Raw genomic sequence first — 12,704 nt, 5'->3', positions numbered from 1 at the left:
GCGAATGAAAGGCGGGGCTTGGAATCCTAAACTAAGCGTTAATCATGGCTCAGACACTTACTAGTCAGTGGCCTTAAGAGGTTATTTAAGCTCTTTCTGCCTCAGTGTTCTCATCCTTAAAATGGGGATGATAATACCTGCCCCTTAGCATAGTTGTGAAATAATCTGTATAAAGTACCTGGTACACAGTACACAGTCAATTAGTGTATTTTACATTTCTTTCTCCTTATATGTTTCTTTTTAGTAATAATGGTTTCATTTTAAAATCTCACTGTTTTCAAAGCTCTTCTACATAGGTTTTCTTAACTGATCTCACAGCACTATCTGATATAAACATTAGCTCTTTTTCACATAAGAGAACACAGAGGCTCATTCTAGAACCCACACTAGATTCTGGTCACCAAGGCTACTTTTCATCCTGTGCTAATCCCACCAGACTGACTATTGGAATAGCTGATTCATATGGAAACACAGCTAAAAATAGTGAACAGACTCTAAGATCACCATATAATGATCTAGGGGCACCCAGGTGGCTCAGTCGGTTGGGTGTCTGACTCTTGATTTTGGCTCAGGTCATGATCTCAGGATCATGGGATCATGTCACGGGATCAAGCCCCGGGTAGGTCTCCGCACTGAGTCTGGAGCCTGTTTAGATTCTCTCTCCCTCTGCCCCTCCTTTCTGCTTGCATGTGCTTTCTCTTTCTAAACATGAAAAAGAAAAAATATATATAATGATCCAAAGTTTTTAAAAATATTAGGTCAATAGACAAAAGAATATCATGGCAATCCAGGTGATATACATTTCAATTTTCACTACGCAGTTGGGACTACAAGGGGCTAGAAATAAATATCCCATTCAGAATTATAGAATGCACGGTATAGGATTTAGCATGCTTCTGGAGAGCTGTGAAATCATTTAAAAATCCATTCCTGTTTGCGATTATTGTTTGCAGAAATCTGCAGATAATATACATACAAAAACGTATAAGGCAGATATTAAAAGTTCTTGCGAAGGCAAAGTTCATGTTAAGTAGTAAGGATGCATCAGTTTTAGCAACTTAAAAACTAATGAAGTAATTCATCATATATTAAATATAATGGTAAAATACCTTTTGTCACGTTTTGGCTAGTTTTCATCTTATTACTGCATCTAGCATATACACTACCACTAGAAGTTTTCATTTCAAAGTGAAATTTTAGAACACCTTTACGAAAATCTCAGAAATAAAATGGGGAAACAAAGAGGTAGTTAAGGGTCCAACAGAGTTTGGGAGAAAACGCTAATAAAGCTTAGTGTTTGAAAAGAGGACATACCTAGAGTACCCAGCTCTGTGTCTGGTATATAGAAAGCTTTCTAGTCAAGTTTTCCTTTTCTACCAGGGAAACTTGTGCTCTAGGTTCAAAACAATAAAAGGCAGAGACAATATGTCAACAAAGATGGACTCTAAAAGCAAAGAGAGTAACAAAGTAGGATCAGTTCAGGGAAGCAGGTTTGTGTTTCACAGAAATGAAAGAGCCCATCAATGATTTCTTAAAGCCCCATGTGTGAAAAGCCTGGCTATGTTGCCAGAATGGACATTACACTGTACCAACCAGATCTACACTTCAGACTGAGATATTCCTTTTTCTGCTGCCAGAGGTGTTGGCTGTCATAGGTGTGTCCTTCCCAGGGAACTGTTCTTGGCTGAAAGAAGCTGCCTTACCCAAGTTTATGCTTCCCTCTGGAGCAGCTACCCACCCCACCCCCCCCCCCCCACCAGTGACTCACGGAGGTAGAGTTACAAAGCCCAGCAGCCCCTTGCTTCAATTGTGACAACCGTAAAGGGCCCTCCCGGCTCCAGAGCCCCTGATGGGGCTGGCTGAAGCTTCTGTTACAACTACATCATACCTCAGCCCCACTTTACCCAGACTGCTTTCCTCAGTCCATCACCAGTGTTGATCCTTGGTGCATTCACCAATAAACAACCAACCATAAGTCTCCATTTCAGAGCTCTTTCCAGAGGACCCGACTAAAGACACTTGGTTACAGCAATGGTTTCCGGGAAGTAGACTCTGATATGGGATCTTGGAGATAGATTGTCCACTGGCCGGCTGGCAATGAGGACCCCACCAAGGGTGGTAAGTAGAAAACTGATACCCTGGTACATTGCATGGGTCAACCGTCAAAGGGTTCAGCAACGGTGAACTGGGATAGGATGACGGGAAAGCCAGTGCACGGGCTCAGGCATCTGAGAGGTGCAGTGGGCATCACGGTTATCAGGACTACGGAATAGGGGAAACCTGATTCATCGAGGGAGACAGACTTCATTGCAGAAGTGACTGGAGTTCAAGCCAACCCTAAGGGGTATGTGTGTGAGGGGGAAGATGGTTACAAAAGAGCCATCCAGACAAAGGAAATAGCATCTACAGAACCTTTGGTACAGAAACGTGCCTGGCACTGAGGGGAACTGAGAGTGGCCGATAAATCTCTAGAGAGTGGAAATGAAATAGGGGAAGAAAGGAACCAGATGAGGCTGGAGGCAAAGGCAGGGGCCAAGTCACAGCACAGCAGAGACTGTTGTTATCTTAAGAGTGATGATAAACCACTGAAGGGTTTGAAGCAAGAAAGCTACAAGCAGAGATTTGCCTTAAAAAAAGAAAAATCTCTTCTGCTATTTGTGAACCGACTGGAGAGAAAGAAAATGTACAGGAGGAAAGGTTGTCTGCACTGCTCAAGAACCCAAAGTCAATTTTGTGCAGGAACAGTAAGTGATTCCACATTGTGAAGAGGCCTGTGCAGTGAGTCCGTGCACTAATGAAGGTAGATGGAGTGGCCCATGCTGGGATGCGGTGATTCTCTCTAGAGCCTTCTTCACTCACGGAGCTGTCAAACCACCCTCTCGGGTGATGGGAAGGCCAACGCATCTCCACTTACTGGTTGACGTCAACAGAAACAACCTGGGCCATTTCCCTTTAGTTTAAGATTTTAATCTCTGTTTAGACACTAGAAGGTGGGCTCCACTGTTAACAGAGACTTAATGTCCTTTGTCACTGCTGTGTCCCCAGCTCTTAAAACAGTGCTCAGTCTTAGAAGGTGATACTCAGTAAATAGTTGTTGAAAAATTGAATAAGTGAGTTTTAAAGGAAATACTCCTAATGGGGGTGTAGCAAATGCCTATATTTATACCTTGATATGAAGGATAAATATGAGTATAGGCTTAAAGGGGCAGGAGGGAAGCAGTGGGTCAGAAGGCTGTAGCAACTTGCCTACTTTATTGTTTATATGTGGGGGTAAGTATGGGAGGCAAACAGGTAATGTCTTCGGTTGAACAGCTTAATGGGACTGGCTGAAGATACACTTTTGAGTCAAGCTGTAACCTCGAGCTGTTAAGTTCTTTCAAAGTGAGAGCAACTGTCGTGTTCTGATATAACCTACTCATTAAGCCCTACTTGTCATTTCCTGTTTTGTTTTGTTTTGTTTTGTTTTGTTTTGTTTTGTTTTGTTTTAATGGAAGGATCTTAGAGTTCTCTTCCAATGTAATCTAAACCAGTTGTGAAACCCAAATAACTCCTTGTCCTTGCTTCCAAGTCTGGGCCTGTAGAAGAGTCAGTCACTCTTAAATGAAAGATAAATGGCACTTCTGTTCCTCCTGGCAGCTGCGTTCCTGCTCCTGAGCCTGGCTGTAAGGCTGAGACCCGAGTGGAGAGCCGCCCTCGAGATCCCTCACGTCTTCTACACCTTTCTGTGCCCCTCAGAACCAAACATCAATTTTATGGAGGAACAGTAAGTGGTCCCATATTGAGGCAGCCTGCACAGGTGAGTCTGTGCCCTCTGTCACGGTTGTAAACTAACACATTACATATTCATGCACAGAGGGACTGGGGAGGACACCCCACTCCAGAGCATGAGCGAACAGTGACATCCAGTGGCAAGCGGGGTGCATTTCTGACGTGCGTGCGGTGCACGCGACCATGAGGCTCACTCTTCTCCCTAGATGCTCACTTCTGCTTTGTCCTTCCAACCTCGGAACCCTCTGAAACTCCAGGAAGATTCCCATTTCAGACCACCCGGGTTCTACCAATCATATTTATCTTTCCTCATCTCTGGGTTTTTCTTTCGGCATAATCATTCATCTCTCTCCAGAGTTGCAATGTTTTAAATTGCATCAAAAATTTAAGAGATGTTAATGTTCAACAGATGAGAAAATGTAAAATTCCAAAATTATATTTGTTCTTGGTTTTGAGACCAAGCTTTGTCATTCCTTCAACAGATGGTCATCATGCACCTACTAGGTGCCAAGCAGTGAGCAACAGAAGAATTCTTACCCTCTTGGAGGTTACATTCTTACCGGAGAAGACAAGACAGTAATATACATACATATATAGACATGTCAAGTCATCGTAAGTGCTGAAAGAAAGAAAGAAAGAAAGAGAAGGAGGGAGGGACGGAGGGAGGGAGGGAGGGAGGAAGGAAGGAAGGAAGGAAGGAAGAAAAGAAACAAGAGAAACAAGGTAAGAACATAGAATCTGACAAGGGGATTGGTGTTATTTGGCATGGTGATCATACAAGGTCTCTCTGAGCACATTTGAGCAACACCCTGAAATTAAGGGTCAGATAATGTGTATGTCAGAGGAGGAACATTCCAAACATAGAAAAAAAGCAAGTGATAAAAATAACTGTCATATGAAATCAAGATTCTAGAGAAAATTAAAAATGGGATCATCATGGGGCGCCTGGGTGGCTCAGTTGGCTAAGCATCTGACCTCAGCTCAGGTCATGATCTCCTGGTTCATGAGTTCAAGCCCCTCGTTGGGCTCTGTGCTGACAGTTCAGAGCCTGCTTGGGATTCTCTGTCTCCCTCTCTCTCTGCCCCTTCCCCACTCATGCTCTCTCTCTCTCAAGTATAAATAAATAAACATTAAAAAATTTTTTTCTAATGTTTATTTTTGAGAGAGGGAGAGATAGAGTACAAGCTGGGGAGGGGCAGAGAGAGAGAGGAAGACACAGAATCCGAAGCAGGACCCAGGCTCCGAGCTGTCTGCACAGAGCCCGACTCGGGGCTCGAACTCACCAACCGTGAGATCATGACCTGAGACGAAGTCGGACGCTCAACCGACTGAGCCACGCAGGCACCCCATAAATAAACTTTTTAAAGAAAATGAGATCATCAGTATTGAAATAAAAATAATTATACAGGAAAGCAATTATACATGAACGCCTAAGCTATGAGCCTAAACTCAACTTGCACACTTTAGACAGAAGAGTGCAAAAGTTAATTACAGGCGATCTTCGGATTAGGAATTCAGACCTAAAATAAAATAGTGCCCTATAATAACAAAATGCCACTACTTACAAACAGTTTATGTCAATGAAAAGGCGAATAGTCGGGAATGTAGACAGATACATGCTTCCTTAGGTTTCTTACCCAAGTGCACTCAACAGGAACAGGAACAATAGGCCACCCAGTGGTAGCTAAGGGCATTACCTCTGTCTCTCTGTCTCTCTGTATCTCTCTTTCTCACACACACACAATGCAGAAAGTTTCACAATTATCATGGTATATAATAAGGACACAATTTTGAGAAAGATAATTTATTCCTTTCCCTCTTTTTGAGGCGTGACTTACACATATCTTTAAGGGTTCAACTGGCTTAATTTTTACATATGTTACATACGCATAAATTTAACTACCACCCAGGTTAACATATAAAACATTCCCAGCTCCTCAGAAGTCTCTCTTTTGCCCTCCCTCTCACAACCCCCAAAAGGTAATCATTATTCTGCCTGTCATTATGCATGTATTTAGTTTAGTCTGTTTTTTGAACTCATACATGAAATCACAGAGTATATATTCTTTTTATGTCTGACTTCTTTTGTTTAACATCACATCTGTCAGATTCACTCATATTGCTGTTTGTTGCAATAATCTGTTTTCATTGCTAGTATTATTGCCAGTATTGTTATTATGCTAGTATTCTAGTATAGATATATACATATACGGTTGATATGTTCTACTGTTGGTAAACTTTTGGGTTATTTTTTAGTTGGGGTTATTATGAATAAATCTGTTACTAACATTTTCATACGTGTCTTTTGGCAAAAATAAGCATTCATTTTTGTTGAGTACGTCTCCAGGATTAAAATCACTGATTCATAAACTGGGCCAGCTACATAATCTGCAGGGCTCAGTGCAAAATGAAAATGCAAGGCTTCTTGCTTAAAAGGTAAGGGGAAAGTGCCGTCCGAGGTACTAAAACATAAAACTCTTTCCTCTTTTCCACAATCTCTCTCAACTTGTTGTGTTCTTTTATTTGCCATTTAATGTCTCTTTAAGTAAAGAAAAATTAAAACGTTTAGATATTAGCATGGATTTCACCATTCCCCGTTATACTGTTCATTGGCAGTTTTAAATGCAAATGTAAAAGCATTTCATCTGTATGAGAATCACCGCAATTACACAGTTTGTATTTCGTAGCTGTACGTGCATATGGATCCCATTCTTAACAGAACACTGAAAATGCTGCATTGAACTAAATCAGATATATATTTTTTTAAATTTACATCCAAGTTAGTTAACATATAGTGCAATAATGATTTCAGGAGTAGATTCCAGTGATTCATCCCCTACATATAACACCCAGTGCTCATCCCAACAAGTGCCTTCCTTAATGCCCCTTGCCCATTTAGCCCATCCCCCTACCCACGAACCCTCCAGAAACTCTCAGTTTGTTATCTATATTTAAGAGTCTCTTATGTTTTGTCCCTGTTTTTATATTATTTTTGTTTTCCTTCCCTTATGTTCTTCCATTTTGTGAATCATATTTTTTTAATGTTTATTTATTTTCAAGCTAGAGAGAATGAGATAGACAGAGCGTGAGCAAGGGAGGGGCAGAGAGAGGGGGAGACACAGAATCCAAAGCAGGCTCCAGGTTCTGAGCAGTCAGCACAGAACCTGACGCTGGGGCTCGAACCCATGAACCATGACCTGAGCCGAAGTCAGAAGCTTAACCGACTGAGCCACCCAGGCACCTCCTAAATCAGATATTTTTATTTTGTTTCTTGGTATGTGCACATTATACCAACACTTCCTACCCTCCGCCTACTGGTGAGAAAGAAGGACTAAAAAGATAAAGAACTGTAGGTTGCCCTATCTTTTCCTTTCCTTCCATGTTCTTATTTCTAGCATATGTGTTTGGCTAATGCAGGGAAGTGACATCAGTAAGAAAGGATGTGACAGGATTCTTTGGTTTTTCATGTTTCTGAAAACAGCACTGCCTTCTTTCTACATTCAGGGCAAGTTCTGGTTCTGGTGGAAACGAGGCTCCTTGGGGAAGTCAGCAGCACCCATACACCCTGTACTCCTTTGAGTGACTGCTCAGGCGTGGGCTGCGCAGAATTTGGTGCTCGCGGGCATGGTGTTATGCTGTAGGTGACTGAGGCAGCAAAGAACAATGGCAGACCCACAGGCTATAGCTACCTCCCTGCTCAGGTGCATGGTCCCTACTCGCGACAAGAATTCACTTACCAAAAACAAAGCAAAACAAAACACAAACAGACAAACAAAAACACGTTTAAAGAGAAAATCATTCAGAATTTCAAGATGTGGCCAGCAGGGCATTAAACCATGCAATAGAGCTCTGCTGAGCTTGAGGCCCCGTGCAACTACACAGATCATCTATCCCTGAACCCGGTCCTTTTTAGAAGCAGTTTTGCTAAACAGTTTTCCAAGGTAGCTGTACCAATTTAACACTTCACCAACAATATATGAGAGTCCTGGTTGCTCTAACTTTTCACCAACACTGGGTATCATTTAACCATCATATTGGGAAGGTATTAGTATCCCTTTGCACTTTTAGTTTGTGTTGCCCTGATGACTGATGAGGCTGATGTTCAAAGGCCTGTTGTCATTTTACTCGCTTTTTTTTGTTAAAGTACCTGTTAAAACTTTTGCCCCTTTTTATATTGGGTAGTCTACCTTTTTCTCATCGGTCTGTAGGGGTTATTCATATTTTCTGCATTCTTTCCACATACGTATACGTTGCAAATATCTTCTGCTTCTCTTTCACTCTCTAACAGTATTTTTGATGAACAGCAGTTGTTAATTTTAATGAATTCTAAGTTACTAATTTAGAGCTTTGCAGTAAGCTTTGATATCTTGGTGTAACTTGCCCAGTTTCATTCTTCTTCAGTATTATCTTGGTCTTTCCTTTTGAAATAAAAACTCTGCAGTGAGCTATGTGCCAACCTAAAAAAGTCTTCAGATCTGAATTCCCTAAATTACCCAGCAGAGGGAACTATGCTACTACCAAGTAAAGCCAGACTACCTCTGGATTTGGACTAAAGCAAATTATTAGTGTTGTGCTTTGTCTTTCCATACCAGAAAAGAGGAGTCTTTGGTTTCTTTTAACATACTCTAGCTAATTAGCATTCCCAGCAGGTGCAACCACCGGCTGGACTTATTATACCAACAGTTGTTGCATTGAGAACTTTCTGGTGATCATAAATGCCAAGGTCATTCAATATTTTCAAGAATTTTCATCTTCTTTATTGCCACCATTCGTTATGGTACTGATGAACATAACTTCTGTGGGTGTTTATAAACCCTACCGGAAGCCATTGTTTCTTCTAGGACTAGTGTTCCATTTTCCACAGTAATTCTGAACCTCAGAATAGAAAAGAAATGACCAAAACAACATCACAAATCTCTTAGTGAAAAGTGTTCTTTGAAATTAAATGAAAATTGTTTAGTATCCAGAAATATATATACATGTATATTATATATAATATGTATATGTATTATATATAATATATAATAATATATATTATATATAATATTATGTATAATATACATACATATAATATGTATATGTATTATATAATATATAATATGTATAATATACATATTGAAGTCAATATGTATTATATATAATATAATATACATTATATATAATATAATATTATTATATATAATTATATAATATATATAATATAATATATATAATATATAATTATATATAATATAATTATATAATATATAATATAAAATTATATATAATATAATTATATAATATATAATATAATATATATAATAATATATAATAAATGTATATATAATATACATATATGTATACAGAATATATGTATATACAATATATATTCCATATAATATACATGATACATTATGCTACATATGGTGCATATATAGTCTTCCAATTTGTAGCTTGTCTCTTAACTCTCTTTCATTGCCTTTTGATGAGCAGAAATTCTTAATTTTAATGTAGTCAAACTTATCAATTTTTTTGTTTATAGTTAATGCTTTCTATGCTTAAGAAATGCTTTCCTCCTCTAAGTTGATATAGATACTCTACTATACTGTCTTCTAAAATCTTTTTTGGCTTTGCCTTCACAGCTCTTGGATTGGTTTGTTAGTGCTGCCGTCACAAAGGTGGGTTAAATGACATCAATTTATTATCTCTTGGTTCCAGAAGCTAGAAGTCTAAAATCAAGGTATCAGCAGGTTTGTTTCTTCTGAGAGGGGGAATGAGGGGGAATCTCTTCCAGGCATCTCCCCTAAACTTCTGGTGGTTTACTGGTAATCTCTGGTGTTCTATGGCTTGTAGATGCATGACCCCAATCTGTGCCTTTATGTTCATATGGCTTCTCCCTGTGTGCATGTTTGCATCCAAATTTCTCCTTTTTACAAGGACGCCAGTTATATTGGATTAAAGACACATCCTCCTCCCGTATGACCTCATCTGAACCTAACTAATTCACATCTGCAACAACCTTATTTCCAACTTAGTTCATTTTCTGAGAACTGGGGAGGGGACATCATTTAACCTATAACAGCTCTTTCTTTAATCCACCTCAAATTATTTTTGTAGGTGATGTGGCACAAGGTTAACAGATTAGGGTCATGTATCTACAAGCCATGGAACACCAAAGATTACCAGCAAACCACCAGAAGCTTAGGGGAGATGCCTGGAACAGATTCCCCCTTACTCCCCCTCTCAGAAGAAACAAACCTGCTAACACCAATTTTCCCAGAACCATTCACCGAAAATCCCATTCTTTCCCCACTCATCTAAAATATTCTCTTTTATCAAATGTGTGTAAATGCTGGACTCCATAGACTGTTTCATTGATCCTTTATTCTACCACATGATCTTACTGTACCTTTATAATAGCTCTTCACACGTGAAAGGGGAAGTCCTCCCATCTGAACTTTTGGAAAGATGTCTTTATTAATTCTGGACCTTTGAGATTTGACATGAATTTTATAATCACCTTGTCAAGACTTTTATAATCACCTTTCACAAAAATCTGTTAAAATTTTCATTGGTATTGCATTGTATCTATGACCTAATTTTAACAGATATTGATTTCTCAACCCATAACCACAATCTACATTTCTCTGTCCAGAAAAATATCCTTCGATGTCACTCATTAGAATTTAATACATTCTACTAGTTGGTGTGTAGACATGCAATTGTTTTTTTGGAAATTGAATTCATGTCTAGAAACCCTGATAAACTCTCACATTAATATTTACCCATAGATATTTTTTCACTCTACAGGATACGTGGCCAGTACTCCTTAAGACCGCCATGGTCATGCAAAACACAGAAAAATTGAGAAAATATCACAGACCAGAGGAGACTGAGGAAACATGTCAACATGGTACCCTACATTGGATCCTGAAACAGCAATGGAAAGAAAATCAGAGAAATCCAAATACAGTCTGAAGTTTACTGAACAGTAATATGCCAGTGTGACTTGCTTAGTTTAGAAAATTTACTGTGGTAATGTAACTGGGTGAGAAGTATGCAAATTCCTTGTACTGCCTTTGCAAATTTTCTGTACAAAAGTCCATAAATAAAAACAAAAAAAAGTTTATTTTTTTTAATGTGGTATTTCGTCTCAAAATAAACAAATAGACCAATGAGAAGAATAGAGATCCAGAAATAGACGCATACACATATGGTCAACAGATTTCCAAAAAAAAAAAGTGACCAAAGCAATTTCACGTGGACTGAAAATCTTTTCAACAAATAGAACAGAAATAAAGGACAGCTGCCTGAGATAAAGAATTAATCTCAGGGCGCCTGGGTGGCGCAGTCGGTTGGGCGTCCGACTTCAGCCAGGTCACGATCTCGCGGTCTGTGAGTTTGAGCCCCGCGTCAGGCTCTGGGCTGATGGCTCAGAGCCTGGAGCCTGTTTCCGATTCTGTGTCTCCCTCTCTCTCTGCCCCTCCCCCGTTCATGCTCTGTCTCTCTCTGTCCCAAAAATAAATAAACGTTGAAAAAAAATTTTTTTTTTAAATTAAAAAAAAAAGAATTAATCTCTACTTTTTCCTGATACAATCCATAAAAACTAACTTACAGTGTATTGTGGATTTAATTGTAAAAGGTAAAACTACAGAATTTCTAGAAAACATTTTCAACTTTGGAATACACAAAGATTTCTGAAGATGAGACACCAAAACACAACCATAAAGGAAAAGATTGAAAAAATAGACTTTCTCAAAATTACAAATTTTGCTCTTGCAGACATGATTGTAAAAACTAAAAGGCAAGCCACGAACTGGGAGAAAATATTTGCAACATACATATCTGATATCCACAATACATAAAGGACTCTTACAACCCAATAACAAGCAATAACCCAAAGGCCCATCAACAGAAGAATGGACAAATCAAATGTGGTAAATTCATATAACGGAATGTCAGGGAAACAGTGATCCATGAATATTTTCAACTTCTGGACAGTCTGTCTTCTTAAGCAAAGGAAAAAGGCACACCATAGAATGTCTCCTCTTCCTTGACTCATCTGCTCCTTACAATTGCAAGGGGGTTAGACCTGCAGCCATATGTTCTCATTCAGAAGATGATAAGACTTACCTCCTCCAGAGCCAAATGTTTGCGGTCCAAGGTAGGGACTTTCCCCTTTGCCTTCCTGAAAGAATCCATTTACTCTCCAAAGTATTTGTTAACCTTAGAGACAAAGAGTTTCTCTCCCTCTCTCAGAAAGACAGGACAGCAGCTAAGCAGTGTGTCGTCAATCTAAGCTTCCAGATTATAATAATATTGGGTTTCCTCTCCTGTAGTGCATGCACAGAACCCACCTAGCTCTCACCACGTCTCCCCAGAAGAGAGAGAGAGGAATGGAGCGAGGGAAGAGACGCAGTTATTGCTGTAGGTAATACTAATAACTCTGATCTCTGCCCTGGAAACCTGGTATTTGCTTTTGGCATAAAAATGAACAGACATTAACAACTTATCACGGAACACTCCTAGCAATTAAAAACAAAACAAAACAAAACAAAACAAAACAAAACAAAACAAAACTACTCATGCATGGGACAACATGAATGAATCTCAAAGACATTATGTTGAACAAAAAAAGCCAGACACAGAAGAATATATACTGTATGGTTCTCCTAATAACAAGGTCAAGAACAGTCAAAACTAATCAGATGGTAATGAGAGTCAAAACAGTGAGTTCCTGTTGGGAGGTATATGAGAAGCAGCAGGAGGGAATCTTCTGGAGTGCTGAAAATACTCTAGATTTTGGTCTCTGGTTAGTAACATGGTTGTGCATGTATGAAAAGTAAAGATTAGTGTGCTTTAAGCACCTTATTTTATGTGTGTTATGATTTTAATTAAAAAAAAAAAAACTTTAAAAAACAAACCCTCATCCAGTTGTGGGAATTAACAAGTGATTC

The 12,704-nt window shown here is 39.1% G+C and overlaps 2 long non-coding RNA genes across 3 annotated transcripts; both read left to right on the top strand.

The window, feature by feature from the left end:
• The first annotated feature begins 584 nt into the window (after positions 1-584).
• On the top strand, positions 585-4,382 carry LOC122238439. Of its 2 annotated transcripts, none has more exons than XR_006217359.1 (4): positions 585-619; positions 1,989-2,118; positions 3,637-3,763; positions 4,251-4,382. It is a non-coding gene; the product is annotated as an uncharacterized LOC122238439 (long non-coding RNA). The 2 variants fall into 2 exon arrangements; XR_006217358.1 differs by having other exon boundaries at positions 3,637-3,796.
• Positions 4,383-5,131: 749 nt separating this feature from the next.
• On the top strand, positions 5,132-10,845 carry LOC122238438. Its single transcript, XR_006217357.1, has 4 exons — positions 5,132-6,204; positions 7,273-7,469; positions 9,390-9,425; positions 10,558-10,845. It is a non-coding gene; the product is annotated as an uncharacterized LOC122238438 (long non-coding RNA).
• The last annotated feature ends 1,859 nt before the right edge of the window (positions 10,846-12,704 follow it).

This window comes from Panthera tigris, chromosome B2 (assembly GCF_018350195.1).
Source record: "Panthera tigris isolate Pti1 chromosome B2, P.tigris_Pti1_mat1.1, whole genome shotgun sequence".
In the NCBI taxonomy this organism is placed as follows: Eukaryota; Metazoa; Chordata; class Mammalia; order Carnivora; family Felidae; genus Panthera; species Panthera tigris.
This window is presented reverse-complemented; position numbering and strand designations above follow the sequence as displayed.